The sequence below is a fragment of the Austrofundulus limnaeus genome, unplaced genomic scaffold (genome assembly GCF_001266775.1).
Source record: "Austrofundulus limnaeus strain Quisiro unplaced genomic scaffold, Austrofundulus_limnaeus-1.0 Scaffold137, whole genome shotgun sequence".
Taxonomy (NCBI): Eukaryota; Metazoa; Chordata; class Actinopteri; order Cyprinodontiformes; family Rivulidae; genus Austrofundulus; species Austrofundulus limnaeus.
In genome coordinates, this window is record NW_013952539.1 from 749,153 (window position 1) to 755,416 (window position 6,264).

Consider the following 6,264-nt stretch of genomic DNA (forward strand, 5'->3'; position numbering starts at 1 on the left):
CCCTGGCCTCGTTCTTTACCGCAGCTCTAATGGTCTCATGGTTTGTGCCATGGGCTTTCATGTACGAGATCAGGGTTCAAAACCCAGTAAAAAAAACTTTAACAGAAAATCTCTACAAACTTTATATTGTCACACAATTACCCTCATTACAAACACCTGCTGACTTGACAAGCACAGGCTGGTATAGAAGACACATTTGAACTTGGTCACATTTCATTCTGCAAGTCCACTGCTGCAGGCAAAGCCATGCTACATGGCAATGCACAYGTGATTTTACATCATAAAAACCCATGTCTAGTTACTTTTATTTTTATACTTTAAGTAGTTTTAAAACCATCACAACTTTTACTTGAGTAAAAAGCTTGGGTTCTACTTCTACTTCCAAAAAAGCATTATTAAACCCTAGTTTCTATACTTCTACTTAAGTAAGGAATGTGAATAGTTTTGACACCTCTGATTTATTCATATAAAATGTTTTTAAAATAACATAGAAACAACTGGAAGTTACAAATGTAAAAAGAGCAGTCTTGCATTTATTCAGCATTATTGATAAGAGTGAGTTTTCTCTGGTTATTGAGATTTTTCACATTTTACCTTAAACTGATCACAGTACAGCGCAATGTTTTTGTTTTTTTAATGACAGACTTAGCTTTCCTTGAAGGAAGGCAAATCCTCCTCCTTTCATCCCAGAGTTTTGGTCTAAAATCATTTTTATTTTGAGAAATTATRAAAGTGGAAATGACACAATTAGGTTTTTGCTAAAGAAAAACTGAACAATGAAGCTTATTATAAATGTGCTCTATGCAGAGGATTTTTTAATAAACACCATGTGTCACATTGTTGATATAATATGATGATTTTTTCCCCTCATCTTCCCTTGTGTGGTTTTTAGTTTTTCTTTTAAGGGTTGCGCCTAAAATCAGTTAGTTATCACTACTTGAAAAAAAGCTAGTAAACTGATTACACTCAGTATTTATTCACTAGTTCAGTGTACTAATTTTTAAGTGCAATCGGTTTACAAGCTTTTTTTAAATAGTGATAACTAACTGATTTTACAGTGACCCTTGCTCTGTGCAGGGTCTGTGGCTGCACGACCCAAAGCACCTGTTCTCCTATGTTATGTTCTGTATTCTTGAGAATGGGTGTTCTGAACTGTAATTTCATTGTGCTCTGTACAATGACAATAAAGGTCTTATCTTATCTTATCTTATCTTATCTTATCTTATCTTATCTTATCTTATCTTATTCATGTAATAAATAAATGACCCCTAAAGTAAACATATAAATGAACAGAATGAGTATCCAGTTCACCTGCTAAGAAAAGAAGAAACATCTTATCTGTTTCAAATTTCCCCTCAGCAAATAAAAAGAATCAGAAAGCACAGTGTCATAGCTAATTAGAATCTCTTTATTACAATCACATGTACATCATTATATCTCAAAAAAGCTTTCTGTGGTGAAAAGTACTCTGGCACAGACAGATGGCATTGGAGTGGTTTGAACGCAGGGATTGTCAGATGAAAGTAGCAAGTGTCTCCGCTCCAGTGTGCTTTTTAATTTCACATCACATGAGGACAGCAGTGCTATTTTCAGCCATCCGTGTCCTTGTGTAACGTAAGCAAAGAGAGTGAAGGGGGTGGGGGGGGGGGATTTTTCTCTTTGTCATCCATTATTCAGACTGTTTGAATCACAAGAGAGAAAAAGGAAAACATGGAAATAAACACAGTGAGTGAATGACTCGTTCTTTTTTTTCTCTCTCACTAAGTGCTTCGAGTGTTTTACACAAACAATTTGACATTTCAGGTAATCCTCTTGTTCTCTGTCTTCAGGTCAAACTAAAACACGGGTTTACTTTTAAAAAGACACTTTGGCTGGAAGAGCTGCTCAGTCACAAAGAAAAAAAAACACTTTTTTTTCAGAAAGTGTTTTTTTAAACGAGTCAAAAGCGGCTTTGTGGATATTTAACCTGCAGCTGTTTCCAAATTATAAAGCCTGTGAGTGGCTTCTTTACTGATTATTAATAATGGGCAAAGTGTTGATTRTAAAATACATTGAATAAACTGCAAAGCCACATTGTTTTGATGGCCACCCTTCATAAGGAACACATAATCATGACTCAAATTTGACATCATCATCAACAAAAACCTACGTTGTGTTCAAAGTGATAACAAAAGTGTCTCACATCTTGGTTCTTGAGAGATCTGGATCAAAAAATCCAAATTTAACTTTTACATCAGTGTTTTCTTACATTTCAACTGACTCATCTGTGCTGACAAATGGGTTTGCGACTTTAAACTAATACCGGCTTGTCAGAAGTCCTTTGTGCATTAATTACATAACGCACATAAAAAAATGATTTGATGAACCCTTTCACTGCAGCGAGAACAAGAAAGTAACACAATTAAGCTTTTAAATCTCGATGTCAGTGTGACAGAACAATAACAGCTCTTATTATACTTTAGCTGCAGATTTCTACCAAATTTGCAAGAGGTTAAATTGGGTAGATTTGAATAACGTTGTAAATTTAGGGGGGATGGATTCCCTTCTTTGCCAGAATAGTAATACAATCAGATCAGAGCAGAAACTGTGTCTTTAAGAATTCAGCACCACTTTACAATAAGGCTGCCCTTATAGATGGCTTATAAATAGGATAGGTTTTTAATTCATCTGTAAACACTTTATAAATCATTAATAAGTGTTTATTATGCATTAATTAAGGACAAGAAAGAGACAAAGCTGTCTGKTTTCTTGCCAAATAGTGAGCCAAATCTGTTCATATTACATCTAAAGGTGCTTATTAAACATTTCAGACTGGGTCACTACCTTGGTTGCACAATAATGCTTTGGAAACACATATTTTACATTTAATATTGTACTGTATAACTGCATTATACATATCCACAACTATCAAAGGGAGCTTTATTGTAAAGTGTAAGACAGTACACTATTTATACGGCTCCCTTATGACATTTAAGTCATTAATAAATAGTGTACTCTTTAACACTTTACAATAAGACTCCTTTTGATGTAAATAYGTATAATACAGTACAATTTTATATGTAAAATCTGTGTTTCTGATACATTATWGTGCTTATAAGGTACTAACCTAGTCTGAAATGTTTAATATAGCAACTGTAGATGTAATATGAGCAGATTTGGCTCACTATTTGGCAATAAACCAGACAGTTTTCTATTTTTCTTGTCCTCAATTAATCTATGTGTTTGCAAATGTCTTAATAACCTATCTATAAAATGTCTATAAGGGGAGCCTTATTGTAAACTGGTACCAAGAATTCTTCTTCAAAACAAAAACAGATTATTTTTGTCATAAAACAGAGTGGGTGGCACCAAAGTGACCATCTGCTTGTTTTTGTTTGCTTCTTTAAAACACATTCTGGAGAACTCGATTTGGACTTTCTGTTTTTTTTTAATACGACTTACTTCTAACATAAAATTTTCTTTTCTTCCAGCCTTTACATAAAACTGAGAAAACAGAGCAAGAAGATGTGTCTAAAATGTCAACTTAGTAAGTGTTGTAGTGCGAGTGGTCTTACTCATAGTTCATTTAGTTTCATAACAAATAAATCTACAATTGAAGAAGGATGACGTGTTGTTTCAAATGTTCTGATAATWCGATTTTCATCTCCGTGCTGTTTATCTACAGCCTCCGTAACACGGCTAGAAATCTACAGAATCACACGATAAACCACTGGAGGCATCAGTTGGCACCGTCAGATCAGTTCAGCTCCATTCTCAGACGCACCGTGTGACAAAAACAAAATCAATATATACATGTCATAATGACACAAAACAACAGTAAAAGTCAATCTTAAAATTCCATTCAAAGAGACAKTAATATGCAGAATTTGTGTCCCTCTCTTTGACTGAAGCAAATTAAAGTCTCACTTAAGCAACTTCGAAAGATTTAAACATCATAATAAAAACTGTTCACACCGATTTTCAAACCGTCACAAGAAAAATATCGAAATATGTCCAACACAATCACAATATATCGTTTTGTTATTTTCTTCCATGAATCACTATGATAGCTTAGAAAAAAAAAAACATCAACACACACCGTCGCTCTATCTACAGTTGTTCCACTGGCCTCAGTCCCTGGTGCAGAAAGGTTTTATAAGGAAAACTTTTTCATATAAAAACGATGTGCAAAAAGTTGTCTTCTTAGGTCCCTCTCGTGGAAATCGGTATAAATATCTACAGAACCTTCGCTGTTGCCTTAGMAGGTCCCCAGATGCCTGTGCACTTGTGGTGTCTCGTCACTTTGTGCATCTGTTCAATTTAAAACAAATGACTGCATTCGCTGAGAACCTGACTCCATCACTGTCTTATTAAGAGTAACTTGAGGTATTATTGCACTTGTTCCTGAACTGCGGACCTGTCCCAGCGTTGAGTGGAATGTCTCTGACTGTCCCGGCCGGATGGGCGACGGAAAGCTCACCGGAGATCTGTTCCTTCTTTTCTCTGAGCTGTTTTAACACAGCCGACGTGTCACTGTAGATTTCAGTAAACATGCATAAACTGTTTTTTTTAATGCGTCGACGGGTTGTAAACATCCTGCCAAGAGTAAAACACACAGGCAGGAAAGAAGAGCTATGTGTTGTTTTTTATGCTGCATTCACGTTTTCTTAAAAGAACAGAAAGAAGGAAGAAATTAAAAGTTATCTTCTGCGACTTCCGTGCATTAAACATTGATTATAGGGCTGCAACGATACAGAAACTTCACGATTCGGTTCGCTTCAATATTTTAGTCTCACAGTTCAATATTTTTTCGATACAAATAACTAAAATTTCCATGCCCTTTTTAACTTGTAATTTATTGAAATTATTTATGAACATTTCTTTAACCTCAAAAGTACCACTTTTAAATTAAATTTAAACTTAAATGTTGCTGAAACAGCAAGTCTCTCAATGGATCTGCGCTCGAAAATACAGCCTAGGTGGAGTAGTCGAACAAAGATCCACTGATCCTTCAACACAGAGCATCTTCAGAAGACAAGTTCATAAAATAATTTTTAAAACTCTGTATTGTTCGATACAAGTGTGTATTGAACCTAAAGCACTGTATTGAACGGTTCGATACGAGTACTTGTATTGTTGCACCCCTAATTGATTAATATCGATCCTCTGCATTTTGATTGGACAGCAGTAAGTTATCAATCTGCTGCTGGCTGCATCCCATCATTTTCCTGCAAAGCATTACCTCTCAGAGCATATAGCCAAATAGGAGAGAAAATAATTCTATGAGGATGTAAAGCTAAAGTTTAGCCTAAATTTTGATTCTAATTCGATTTAACTTTGCAACCATCCAAGCATTACTTTTGCTCTCAGGTGTTTGTATTGTGATCGTACACACACGGTGTGATTACGGCACAAACGAGTGTAACTTAAATGCAGCATAAAATCCTGCTCAAACCTTGCAGCATATGATTTCACAGGTTAAAGTTGTGGATCGAACCCTCTGCAGACCTACAGTGTGATTTGTGTTGAGCAAACTGCCACAGTTTTGTTCTTTTCTTTGTAAACAGCTACTAATAAAAAGCRTTCAGGATTTGGCTTTATCTCGTGCAGTGAGCGTTGGAACTGCTGCGGTTAGTTTTGTTTCCTGTAGAGCTGATGTAAAAAGAGTTATTGTACAGGCAGCATATTAACCCCGAATGGTATCGCCCCCCCCCCCCCCCCCAAAAAAAAAAAATAATATTATGGCCTATTTGAGGTCCAAACCCAGACGTCCACAGCTGTTTTACGGTGAAATAAACTGAGCTAAGTATGTGGCATGAAACACGTTGGTGCAAACAGACGAGCTCATCCGACCTTGTTTGCTTGTTTGTCATTGCGAGCATCATGCACTGACTCACACGCTTCGTTTGGAGTGCTGTACACAGGTCACACACACACACACACACGCGTAAAGCTATCAGTTGAGATGATGCACAGCGATGACAGCGGCGTTCGCGCTCTCAGACATGTTTATCTAAACAATGGAACAGTTTTGTAAATATAACGGTTCTCCGTCTTTCAAAGGACGGCTGAAAAAAGTGGATATCAGTTTGTGATTCAGGCGCAAAGGCCTTGTGTGTTTTCTTTAAATGACAGATCCATCTCAGAATGTTTTGAAAGGAATGTATCAAGCTATTGATGCTGTCGAATTCAAATCTTTAAAGGCACAGTGCGTAGGATTTTGTCAATTATTTGAGCCGAAATTGAGATAATCACTGACGACAATAATAAAAAACATGTCTAATC